General features: G+C 48.4%; 1 protein-coding gene across 2 annotated transcripts in view; it reads right to left on the minus strand.

The window, feature by feature from the left end:
* Positions 1-13,035, minus strand: part of PRKG2 (protein kinase cGMP-dependent 2) — an 898,053-nt gene that overhangs the window by 858,612 nt on the left and 26,406 nt on the right. The window lies entirely within an intron of this gene.

Consider the following 13,035-nt stretch of genomic DNA (forward strand, 5'->3'; position numbering starts at 1 on the left):
CCGCCCAGCTGCCATCTTGGACCCTCCACAACCAGGCCTCGTTGGCCTCGGGTCGACCTCAGCCCCAGGCCTAGCCCAGCCCCGACATCGAGGCACCACCATCCACCCAGGGGGTGAAGAGACCACTTGGCGGGTCAATGGAAGAAGGAGTGTCGATGGCTCCCCTCCGCCAGGTTTCGATCGCCCCCAGCCTCCCTGGGCGCTGGCTCCACCCCCCTGCTGGGTGTCTGGACTCCCTCATCCCGGACCTCCCGACCTCCAAGTGCGAGGGTCCGGACATCAAAGGGCGCCAGACCTATAACTGGGGCAGCTCCAGAGCAGGAAGGCAGTTGCATCCTGGAGTCGAGAGACACCGAGACAAACTCATCCTTGGAGGCCTGCTGGCGCTGCCGCGGCTCCTCGTCGTGAACCATCTTGAAGGCCTGCTGGCGCTGCCACGGCTCATCCTCGTCGTGAACCATCTTGAAGGCCTGCTGGCGCTGCCGCGGCTCATCCTCGTCGTGAACCATCTTGAAGGCCTGCTGGCGCTGCCGCAGCTCATCCTCTTCGTGAACCAACTTGAAGGCCTGCTGGCGCTGCCGCGGCTCATCCGCTCCGTGAACCATCTTGAAGGCCTGCTGGCGCTGCCGCGGCTCATCATCTTCGTGCACCATCTTGAAGGCCTGCTGGCGCTGCCGCGGCTCACCCTCTTCGTGAACCATCTTGAAGGCCTGCTGGCGCTGCCGCGGCTCGTCCTCTTCGTGAACCTTCGTGAAGGCCTGCTGGCGCTGCCGCGGCCCCTACTTGTGAACCCTCCAGCTCGAGGATTGTGAGCTCCACACCTGCTACCCCTGTACCGGACCGGTACTGAGACTGTCCCGCTACCCCCTTCCCTTAAGAGACTAGAGTTGACAGGATCCTCGCATCCTGGTCCTGCTGTATCGTCAAGCTACCTTGCCTAAGAATACATATAAAAGTGTACCGAACGTATCTTTGTGTGGTGTCTATCTGTGGGGGGGAAGTTGCTCGTCCGTACGATATAAGGAGAGGGCCCTCGCCAGGAGACCTCTACCCCTTGCTCGGCTGACCCCCTCCGGGTCCCCGTCTAACATTGGTGGCAGCGGTGGGATCCGAGCCAACGCATAATCGTACAGAGAGTAACTCACCCCACGACACACAGCAGCAATGTCGACAAAGGAGAGTGGAACAACCGCAAAATTTCAGATAGAACGGCTGGAAGAATACAGCCACAAAGAACTAAAGCAATTCTGCCTAGATTTGGGCATCGCTACCACGGGACTAAGCGTGGGCGGAAAATCCGTTCCGCTCGCGGATTTTGCGGATTTTCGGGAAATCCGCAATCCGCGAGATTTGCGGATTTCCCGCAAAATCCGCAAATTCGCACGCAGCGGATTTTTTTGGCGGCGCGCGTCGTTGGTGATACAATTTTTGCGGCGCGCGGCGTTTATCATCGTTTGCCGAGTTGTTTTTTTCGATAGTTTGCGAGTGCTGCGCCATTTTGGATCTTGCTGTGTGATCCCGCGGGAATTGGCGAGCGCGATTACGTCATCGCGGCTTGCCAGCGATAGCTTGTCACCGCGAGTACGGCGAGATCACGTCTCGCGGTACTTCGCAATTGCGAGATTTGAGATGCGGCGAGCGAAAATATAAATTTGCAATTCTGCGCAAGAAATCCACCAGCAAGCAGCATAAACCTTCTAGAAATGATGATTTTTATGTGAATAACTCCTTAGTTTGACATTTGCCTGCACTTTTTTAGCGAGGAGTCCATTTTGGGGAGGGGGGCAGGGGGGTGGGAGGAAGGAAGTGCCCCATAGTCTTCAACTTCCTGTTCCTGTTCAGCAGGCTCCTCCCAGTGCTTTGTCCATCTCCTGGTCACTTTTCATTTGGATGTGGACCTGGAAGGATTACTTTTTGTGGATGCTGCTGGATCTTTGGATTTGAGGCCTTTTTGACTTTCTTTGGATCACTGTTGGATTAGAAATTTTACAAGTAAGTTTGTTTGGGGCATTACAGTTGCTGCAACTAAAATTTTGGGATTTTCGATTTTTGGGCTGTTTTGGGGCCTTTTGCCCAGTGGTGGGTGGACTGATTCTTTCTGTGGGTTGTCTTGAACTTAAACATCATGGAGGCCATAGATGAATTGGGATTGTGCTGATTTTTCTGTGTTTTTCGATTTTTTTTTTGTTGTAAAATTTTGTGTTTTTCGATTTTTGACCTGTTGTTGGGGCCTTGACCAGGGGTAGTGAGTGGTGCATGGGCCTAGTCTTTCTGTGGGCTGTCTTGAATTTAAACATCATGGAGGCCATGGATGGAATGGGATTGTGCTGATTTTGCAGTGTTTTTCGATTTTTGGGCCTGTACTTGTGGCCTTTTCACCAGGGGTATTTGAGTCTAGCATGGGCCTAGTCTTTCTGTGGGCTGTCTTGAATTTAAACATCATGGAGGCCATGGATGGAATGGGATTGTGCTGATTTTGCAGTGTTTTTCGATTTTTGGGGGTGTTCATGGGGAGGGACATGCCATGTGGCTGGTGGCCATTTTGAGTGCAGCTACAGGCACTGGCCATGTGCTGGCAGGCAAGTGGCCATTTTGAATGCAGGCTTTGTTGTTAGGCCTCCAACCATTTTGCCTACTTTTCAACCTTTATTTATGCCCAGGGGTAGTGAGTCTTGCATGGGCCTAGTATTTCTGTGGGTTGTCTTGAATTTAAACATCATGGAGGCCATGGATTGAATGGGATTGTGCTGATTTTGCAGTGTTTTTCGATTTTTGGGCCTGTACTTGTGGCCTTTTCACCAGGGGTATTTGAGTCTAGCATGGGCCTAGTCTTTCTGTGGGCTGTCTTGAATTTAAACATCATGGAGGCCATGGATGGAATGGGATTGTGCTGATTTTGCAGTGTTTTTCGATTTTTGGGCCTGTACTTGTGGCCTTTTCACCAGGGGTATTTGAGTCTAGCATGGGCCTAGTCTTTCTGTGGGCTGTCTTGAATTTAAACATCATGGAGGCCATGGATGGAATGGGATTGTGCTGATTTTGCAGTGTTTTTCGATTTTTGGGCCTGTACTTGTGGCCTTTTCACCAGGGGTATTTGAGTCTAGCATGGGCCTAGTCTTTCTGTGGGCTGTCTTGAATTTAAACATCATGGAGGCCATGGATTGAATGGGATTGTGCTGATTTTGCAGTGTTTTTCGATTTTTGGGTGTGTTCATGGGGAGGGACATGCCATGTGGCTGGTGGCCATTTTGAGTGCAGCTACAGGCACTGGCCATGTGCTGGCAGGCAAGTGGCCATTTTGAATGCAGGCTTTGTTGTTAGGCCTCCAACCATTTTGCCTACTTTTCAACCTTTATTTATGCCCAGGGGTAGTGAGTCTTGCATGGGCCTAGTATTTCTGTGGGTTGTCTTGAATTTAAACATCATGGAGGCCATGGATTGAATGGGATTGTGCTGATTTTGCAGTGTTTTTCGATTTTTGGGCCTGTACTTGTGGCCTTTTCACCAGGGGTATTTGAGTCTAGCATGGGCCTAGTCTTTCTGTGGGCTGTCTTGAATTTAAACATCATGGAGGCCATGGATGGAATGGGATTGTGCTGATTTTGCAGATTTTTGGGCCTGTACTTGTGGCCTTTTCACCAGGGGTATTTGAGTCTAGCATGGGCCTAGTCTTTCTGTGGGCTGTCTTGAATTTAAACATCATGGAGGCCATGGATTGAATGGGATTGTGCTGATTTTGCAGTGTTTTTCGATTTTTGGGTGTGTTCATGGGGAGGGACATGCCATGTGGCTGGTGGCCATTTTGAGTGCAGCTACAGGCACTGGCCATGTGCTGGCAGGCAAGTGGCCATTTTGAATGCAGGCTTTGTTGTTAGGCCTCCAACCATTTTGCCTACTTTTCAACCTTTATTTATGCCCAGGGGTAGTGAGTCTTGCATGGGCCTAGTATTTCTGTGGGTTGTCTTGAATTTAAACATCTTGGAGGCCATGGATGGAATGGGATTGTGCTGATTTTGCAGTGTTTTTCGATTTTTGGGCCTGTACTTGTGGCCTTTTCACCAGGGGTATTTGAGTCTAGCATGGGCCTAGTCTTTCTGTGGGCTGTCTTGAATTTAAACATCATGGAGGCCATGGATGGAATGGGATTGTGCTGATTTTGCAGTGTTTTTCGATTTTTGGGCCTGTACTTGTGGCCTTTTCACCAGGGGTATTTGAGTCTAGCATGGGCCTAGTCTTTCTGTGGGCTGTCTTGAATTTAAACATCATGGAGGCCATGGATGGAATGGGATTGTGCTGATTTTGCAGTGTTTTTCGATTTTTGGGCCTGTACTTGTGGCCTTTTCACCAGGGGTATTTGAGTCTAGCATGGGCCTAGTCTTTCTGTGGGCTGTCTTGAATTTAAACATCATGGAGGCCATGGATGGAATGGGATTGTGCTGATTTTGCAGTGTTTTTCGATTTTTGGGCCTGTACTTGTGGCCTTTTCACCAGGGGTATTTGAGTCTAGCATGGGCCTAGTCTTTCTGTGGGCTGTCTTGAATTTAAACATCATGGAGGCCATGGATGGAATGGGATTGTGCTGATTTTGCAGTGTTTTTCGATTTTTGGGCCTGTACTTGTGGCCTTTTCACCAGGGGTATTTGAGTCTAGCATGGGCCTAGTCTTTCTGTGGGCTGTCTTGAATTTAAACATCATGGAGGCCATGGATGGAATGGGATTGTGCTGATTTTGCAGTGTTTTTCGATTTTTGGGCCTGTACTTGTGGCCTTTTCACCAGGGGTATTTGAGTCTAGCATGGGCCTAGTCTTTCTGTGGGCTGTCTTGAATTTAAACATCATGGAGGCCATGGATGGAATGGGATTGTGCTGATTTTGCAGTGTTTTTCGATTTTTGGGCCTGTACTTGTGGCCTTTTCACCAGGGGTATTTGAGTCTAGCATGGGCCTAGTCTTTCTGTGGGCTGTCTTGAATTTAAACATCATGGAGGCCATGGATTGAATGGGATTGTGCTGATTTTGCAGTGTTTTTCGATTTTTGGGTGTGTTCATGGGGAGGGACATGCCATGTGGCTGGTGGCCATTTTGAGTGCAGCTACAGGCACTGGCCATGTGCTGGCAGGCAAGTGGCCATTTTGAATGCAGGCTTTGTTGTTAGGCCTCCAACCATTTTGCCTACTTTTCAACCTTTATTTATGCCCAGGGGTACTAGTGAGTCTTGCATGGGCCTAGTCTTTCTGTGGGTTGTCTTGAATTTAAACATTATGGAGGGCATGGATGGATTGGGATTGTGCTGATTTTGCAGTGTTTTTCGATTTTTTTTTTGTGCTCTATAACTGAACTGATGTTCCTCTGTCTTCCATTTTTTTTAGGTGCACAAGACTCAAGAGAACCACCAGTGCCAGGAAGAAGTCCTGCAGCGGTGTGTGTGTGCAGCATAACGTCACGCGACGTCACGTCTGGCCTCAGACAACTCTACAATTCGTGCAACTGCGGCCTGCTCTCTGACCTGCTCTGAAGAAGATGGCCCCGCCCCCAAAGAAAGTTCTCCGTAGCTCCTCTAGCAAGAAAGTTGCTAGTAAGGAGCAGAAGAAGCAAGGTACCAAGGAGGCTGGTGTGCCACCCGCCACGTTTTTTGGGAGCAAAAAAAAAAGTACGCCTGCTGCAGCAGGTTCTGCTGGGGACCAAGCTGGGAGCAGCACCCCTGCTCCATTGGGTTCAGTGCCTCCACCACCACGCCAACTTAAGTCAAAGCCCTTGAGTGCTTCAGAGGCAGTCAGTGTACTTCTCCAATCACCATCGACCAGTGATGTTGGCTCATCGCAAGAAAGTAGCAGCAATGTCCCTGAATCAACACAGCCGCAACAACAACACCATGTGCAAGTACACGCCCAAGTACATGTGGAAGGAGAGGCAGCAAAAGGAGATGCGCAAGCAAAGGTGCATGGAGGTTCACAAGTGCCCACAATAGTTGTTCCTCCCGAAGTAGGGGCACATCAGGAAATCGACAATGAAGCCGAGGTATCATTGGAAGCCACTCCTCCTGATGATCATTCATTGTCTTCCACATCCCTAGCAAGGAAAAGATCAAGGGGGGTGTCTACATCTTCTTCAAGCCCACCTCCTTCTGATGATACAGATCCAGCTTGGGAACCACAACTGCGGTCTGACAGTGAGGCACACCATGATCTGACACCGGAACCTAAGCGTAAAAGGAAGGTCGTCCAAAAACTCAAACCTATGGAGTGTGATGAGGCTCAACAAGAAGTGACAGATACTGCTGGTGATGAAGCCTCTCACGATGACGACGAGCCAGTCATCACAAAGGTCACTGCAGCCCCACCGGGCATGCAGCAAAGAGACATTTTGACCCTATCCCGAGAAGCTGCTGAGCGTGATGATGATGTCGGCGAGGAGGCAATGGAAATGGAATCATTAGATTTGGAGTTAAGTAGTACACCAAAACCTACCGCTTCCATATTTCTTCGCAAGAAGGTACCCACCTCGTCCTCGACCTCAATTCGTGGTGGTGAAAGTGCAAAACGTACTGAAGTTCGGCAATCCACATCCTCCACTTCATCTGTCATTAGCAGCAGGACCACCACCACCAGTATCGCCGCCTCCTCCGGCCCCCGAAGACATTTCAAGTCTCCAGTTTGGGACTTCTTTAGTGTTTGCCCAAAAAAGGAAAACGTAGCCATTTGTAGCCTTTGTAAGCTTCGATTTAGTCGTGGTAAGCTTGGTTCTAACTATGGTACCGGAGGCCAGAGAGGTCATCTTGAGAGAAGGCACGCTGTCGAATGGTTTCCGCACCTAGAGGCGGTCAAGAAAGCCGGAATTGCACGTAATGAAAACGTTGATTTGTCATCTGCTGATGACGAGGAGGTAGAAGAAGACGATTCAAACACTTCACTTACACCCAGTTCCCATGTCAGCAGCACACCCCATGGGAGCCACACTAAGAGTGTGGGAGAGAGTGAGACATCAATGCGGAAAAGTTCATCAGCGAGCGTAACTGGGTCGAAGAGATCATCATCATCCCGTAAATCATTGGTCCAGGGCAACATTAAAAAGATGTTGTTTACAGAAGCGCAATATGAACGCAACCACCCAATGACCCGTCTGTATAACACTAAGCTGGCTAAAATGCTAGCTCTGGACCTTCTCCCTTTTTCTTTTGTAGAAGGGGTTGGTTTTCTAGAATTAGTGACAGCGCTCTGCCCTAAATGGAAGGTTCCTAGCCGGTTCTATTTTGCCAGAGTTGCGGTTCCAGCACTACATGAAGATGTTCTGAAGGTGATTGGGGCAGCTTTGCAGAAGAGTGCTGTTCACACTATACATCTGACAACAGACATGTGGACCAGTGGCGCAGGCGCTGATTACATGTGCATCACTGCACACTGGGTCTCTTTTTCAGGGGCTAAAGCAAAGCTAAACTCAGGTGTTGACACTAACATTGTTTTTAAAGGTGCTCGGAAACATGCAACACTAGCCATGTTTGGTTTGGAGAAACGTCACACAGCAGAAAACATTTTGGATGTCTTTAACACAAAGGTCCTTAACTGTCTGTCCCCACTAAAACGCAAGGTTGGTTATGTTTCCACGGACAATGGCTCCAATATAGTTAAGGCCATGAGGGACGGTTACTATTTCAGAGTGCCGTGTTTGGCGCACTGTATAAACCTGGTTGTCCAAAAATTCTTGGGTAATAAACGCAGTGCAGCGTACAGTGTATTGGAGAACTGCCGAAAAATTTGCAAGCATTTCAGGCATTCTTTTAAGGCCCGCAAGCAGCTGAGGAGCATGCTATATCAATGTCAAATGCCAGTGAAAGCACTCATCCAGGAGGTGGTAACACGTTGGAACTCAACCTTCTACATGCTTGAGCGTCTGTATGAGCAGTATACGCAACTCGATCAATATTTCTTGAAAGAGGGTATAGAGGAGCTGAGGATGGGTGGGCCGCAATGGAACATAGTTGAAAGCCTAACACGCATGCTTCGTCCTTTTGAGGTCTTCACGCGTGCAGTCAGCAAGGAGGACTCTAATTTGGGAAAAGCTATCCCATTGTTGTACATGCTGGAGGACCAACTGAAGGAGGTGTGTTCTGTGTTTGGAAAAGATGACAAAAAGAAAGACTCTTTGCTTCTGGCTGAGCAATTATTAGAGCTCCTACAAGGTGATGAACGTCTTAAAAAGATCCACTCAGAACAGCATTACATTTGTGCTACTATTCTGGATCCACGCTACAAAAAGGCGCTGGCAGGCAGAGCATTCTTTCCTTTTGGTGATGAAGATGTTACAAAGTACAAACGTTGGCTAGCCTTGTCAGCCAAGAAGTTTGAAACAGAACGGCTGGAAATTGAAGGAAATGGCAGTACATCAGCAGGCCATCCCCAGTCAAAACAATCCACTTCTGCACCTGTGGCTGTGGCACAAGTGACCTCTCAGCCGTTAAAGACACCGGCAACCGGATCATCTGCACGAAAGACAACAGAAACATTGGAGGCTGAAGAGGATTGGCTAGCTCTGCGTGGGTTTGGTTCTCAAAAGGTCAGAGGCACAGCAAGAGCTACGCAAAGTGGAGGAACCTTGGAGGAGGACCTTGAGTCGATGGTGAAGGACTATCTGAATGACTCCACAGAGGTCTATGTTAATTCTGACCCATTGGCGTATTGGCATGGGAAAAAAGAATTGTGGCCACAGCTCACCAACCTGGCTTTAAACTACTTGTCTTGCCCACTCGCAAGTGTGTCTTCTGAACGGGTTTTCAGTGCGGCTGGTGGGATTGTAACTCCCAAACGGAGCCGCCTCTCGCCCAAAAATGTGGAGAGGTTAACAATGATCAAGATGAATCAGTACCTCATACCACCAGATATAAGAGTACGAGAGAGCGTGCCGGATGAAGAGGAGGTGGCCAGCACCATAGATGAGGGAATTTCTACTCTGTCAGGTGGCACTGACCTCACCCTGGCTGAATTCGCAGAGTATGATGACGAAGCCTTATTCTTATTCCTGGACCGTGATACCGACTTCGAGCCCTGAAAATGAGACAACGAATCAATAACTTTCTTTTTCATCCTTATTCACTTTTATTCCTGTGTGTCTGTCTTTCTTTGTTGTGCACAGTTAATATAATTCAAACTTTAATCAGATAATCACAAAAACAAGCCCATCAGCAGAACTGTCTTCACTTGTTTGCTAATTTATTTGAAGGTGCCGCAGTCTGCATTCCTCAGGTTCACAAGTTCAGAAGAACATGCTCCTCTATCCTCCTCCTCCAGACTCCTATTTCCATCAAAGCAGAGGGCTGGTTTACGCCCAATGAAGAAAGACTCAGCACTTGTGGGGGTGTTGTTCTACCTCTTTGCAGGTGAGTTGACGGGTCTGGGGCCATTGCTGGGAAGCACTAAAAGTGGTTTGTGCCAAATCCGAGGCGGAAATTTTTTTGTGTTTTTGATGACTTGCTTGCCTTTGAGGTGCTCTTAGGGGGGGTTCCGTCTGTTTGTGGGTGCGTTTCGTGGTCTGAGAGCATTGCTGGGACACTCTAATCTTGATTGCATTTGCTTTTCAGGAAATCCGTCGTGCCAACCCCGACTTATGGCCTAGCTACGCAGCGCGTTTGGACCGAAGGCCCAGAAATGTTGCAAGTATGAGATTTTGCTTTTGGCCTGTTTGGGGGTGTTATGCTTCTTGGCGGGTGGGTTGACGGGTCTTGGGGCATTCCTGGGAAGGTCTAATACCGGGTAGAAGTGGTTGGGACAAAATCCAGGCCGATTTTTTTTTTGGCTATTTCTGACATTTTGCTCTATGTAGCGTTTTCGGGGGCCTGTTTGGGGGGCTTCCTGGTGTTTGCGGGTGAGTTTCGTGGTCTGGGAGCACTGCTGGGACACTCTAATCTTGATTGCATTTGCTTTTCAGGAAATCCGTCGTGCCAACCCCGACTTATGGCCTAGCTACGCAGCGCGTTTGGACCGAAGGCCCAGAAAAGTTGCAAGTATGAGATTTTGCTTTTGGCCTGTTTGGGGGTGTTATGCTTCTTGGCGGGTGGGTTGACGGGTCTTGGGGCATTCCTGGGAAGGTCTAATACCGGGTAGAAGTGGTTGGGACAAAATCCAGGCCGATTTTTTTTTTGGCTATTTCTGACATTTTGCTCTATGTAGCGTTTTCGGGGGCCTGTTTGGGGGGCTTCCTGGTGTTTGTGGGTGAGTTTCGTGGTCTGGGAGCACTGCTGGCTATATATACTTTACTTTGCAAGAGGTTTGAAGCAAATCCATGGTGGCAGAGGGGACTTAGGGCCTAGCTGCAGAGCGCGCGCGGAGTGATTTGGGAAATTTGTGAAAAATTGACTAAGTCCCCATTTTTGTACTTTTGCTCTTTGGCTGTTTGGGGGTCTTCTACTCGTCTTCTCCTGGGTTGACGGCTCTGGGGCCATTGCTGGGAAGCTCTAATACCGGATGAAAGTGTTTTGGACCAAATCCCAGGCGGAATTTTTTTTGTGTTTTTGATGACTTGCTTGCCTTTGAGGTGCTCTTAGGGGGGCTTCCTGGTGTTTGCGGGTGAGTTTCGTGGTCTGGGAGCACTGCTGGGACACTCTAATCTTGATTGCATTTGCTTTTCAGGAAATCCGTCGTGCCAACCCCGACTTATGGCCTAGCTACGCAGCGCGTTTGGACCGAAGGCCCAGAAATATTGCAAGTATGAGATTTTGCTTTTGGCCTGTTTGGGGGTGTTATGCTTCTTGGCGGGTGGGTTGACGGGTCTTGGGGCATTCCTGGGAATGTCTAATACCGGGTAGAAGTGGTTGGGACAAAATCCAGGCCGATTTTTTTTTTGGCTATTTCTGACATTTTGCTCTATGTAGCGTTTTCGGGGGCCTGTTTGGGGGGCTTCCTGGTGTTTGCGGGTGAGTTTCGTGGTCTGGGAGCACTGCTGGGACACTCTAATCTTGATTGCATTTGCTTTTCAGGAAATCCGTCGTGCCAACCCCGACTTATGGCCTAGCTACGCAGCGCGTTTGGACCGAAGGCCCAGAAATGTTGCAAGTATGAGATTTTGCTTTTGGCCTGTTTGGGGGTGTTACGCTTCTTGGCGGGTGGGTTGACGGGTCTTGGGGCATTCCTGGGAAGGTCTAATACCGGGTAGAAGTGGTTGGGACAAAATCCGCGCGGAAAAGCCTTTAGTTTTGGCACTTTTTGTAACTTAGGGTTCGTTAGGGTTAGCCCTAGCAGCAGGATTGCATGTGTTTCGGGGTGTTCTAGATTTTTCAAACAGAGTTCTGGGGTCTTAGAGCACTCGTGAGAATGTGTAATTTTGGTTGCAAGTCATTTGAAGAAAATCCATGGTGGGAAAGGGGGGATTTGGCATAGTTAAAGAAAGCCTTTGCCACTATTCTTAACTTAGGGTTCGTTAGGGTTAGCAGTATTTCTATTGCATGTGTTTGAGTGGGGGGGATTTCGAGTCTTGGAGCGATGCTGGCTATGGCTACTTTTGCTTGGTTGCTTGCAAGTGGTTTGAATGCAATCCACGGTGGGTAATGGGTAATTAGGGTACTTCGGCCTACTTTTACTTTCAAAGTAAGTTTTGTCACCAGTTTTCTGCTAGGCCTCGTTTTTTGAGATTTGATTGGGGGTCTTCTACATTTTTGCGACTGGCTTTAGTAAGGGTCTGGGTGGGAGCACTGCTAGGAAGATCTAATTTTGTTCTAAAACACAGTTTACAGTACACCTAGCTTGAGGGGCAAGATCCGCTACATTAATTTGCCCATACTTATTTATCCTTCAAAAGGTGACTCAGAGTACGCACTTTCAAAAACATTGTACTGTCTACTAGGAAAAACAAATTGTGACTTTTTGCACTCCACAGCCTACATACCTTATATTTATTTATCAGTGGTGTTGTAATATTATATCACTTCCTGTTTTTCGTTGAATAATTACAGGCCGGGTTTCAGTCTCTGCAATGGGGAAAAAAGGATGGAGTCAGGCTTCACAGTAGCGAGCCACAATTCAGCATCAGGCAGGCAGTGGACAGGGTGTCTTCTGGTGACCAACATCGATGGACGAAGCGTCGGCTGCAATGGAGGAGTGCCGCTAATAGGAGGATTTTTTTTCTGCGGGCAACTTACTTACCACTTCCAACAGGACCACTACAACCACATAGATACAGTATCCCTTGCCTTTTTCTCTGACTGTGACTGCATTTCTTGCCTCTCTCTCGGCTTCTACATTGATCCCTTAACACATCACTTAGTCCACTCCACTATCACATCTGCACCACACATAGTCATTTGTAAGTGCTCCTACGTAATTCGCAAGTCGCAGCACGCCCCAGCCCGTAGAGGACTGGGATGGCCCCAATGATGAAGCATGTCACCAAGGGGCAACCCTGGTGAGTGAGGGGACACCTAGAAAAAAAGCAATTTCTCCTTTTCTATCTACTATACCTTCTGTCAGGTTACGCAGCCCCTAAGCGCCTACCGTACTATGAAACTACATTTCCCATGAGTAGGCGGGAGACTTGCAGACTATTTAGTGAGACTATATGAGAGTACCCTTGTATGTTAGGACAGCACTTCACTGATGCCTGTCTTGTCTTCTGTTACAGGTATCCTTTCCCTGCTGACCCTACCTTTACCCATCCCACATTTTTTATTTTAGTTTGTTATTTTTCTCCCCCGCCTAATGCCTCGAACACCCTGTGTTTACACTTCTGGGTGTTGGTGACATTTGGAGGTGGAACCATATTTGCATCGACTGGATCACGGGGAGTAAACCTGACACCTTCCAGACCAACCCCATTGAGTGTTGTTGTGAATGGATTTATAGTGACCAGCAAGGCTCTCGGGTATCTGGCTACAGAGACCTTATGTTGAATATAGTTATCAATATTTCCACCCACGCCCTGTACTGTCGCATTCTTTCTTCCACAGTTGTCGAAAGTACTACTTACTTTTAACTGACATGCATGCAGTAGTGTATGCACTTTCAAAGATTGATGGATAGGTTTGTACCCAAAGATTTGTTTATGTTCACAATTGT

Source organism: Lissotriton vulgaris, chromosome 3_1, assembly GCF_964263255.1.
Source record: "Lissotriton vulgaris chromosome 3_1, aLisVul1.2, whole genome shotgun sequence".
Classification (NCBI taxonomy): Eukaryota; Metazoa; Chordata; class Amphibia; order Caudata; family Salamandridae; genus Lissotriton; species Lissotriton vulgaris.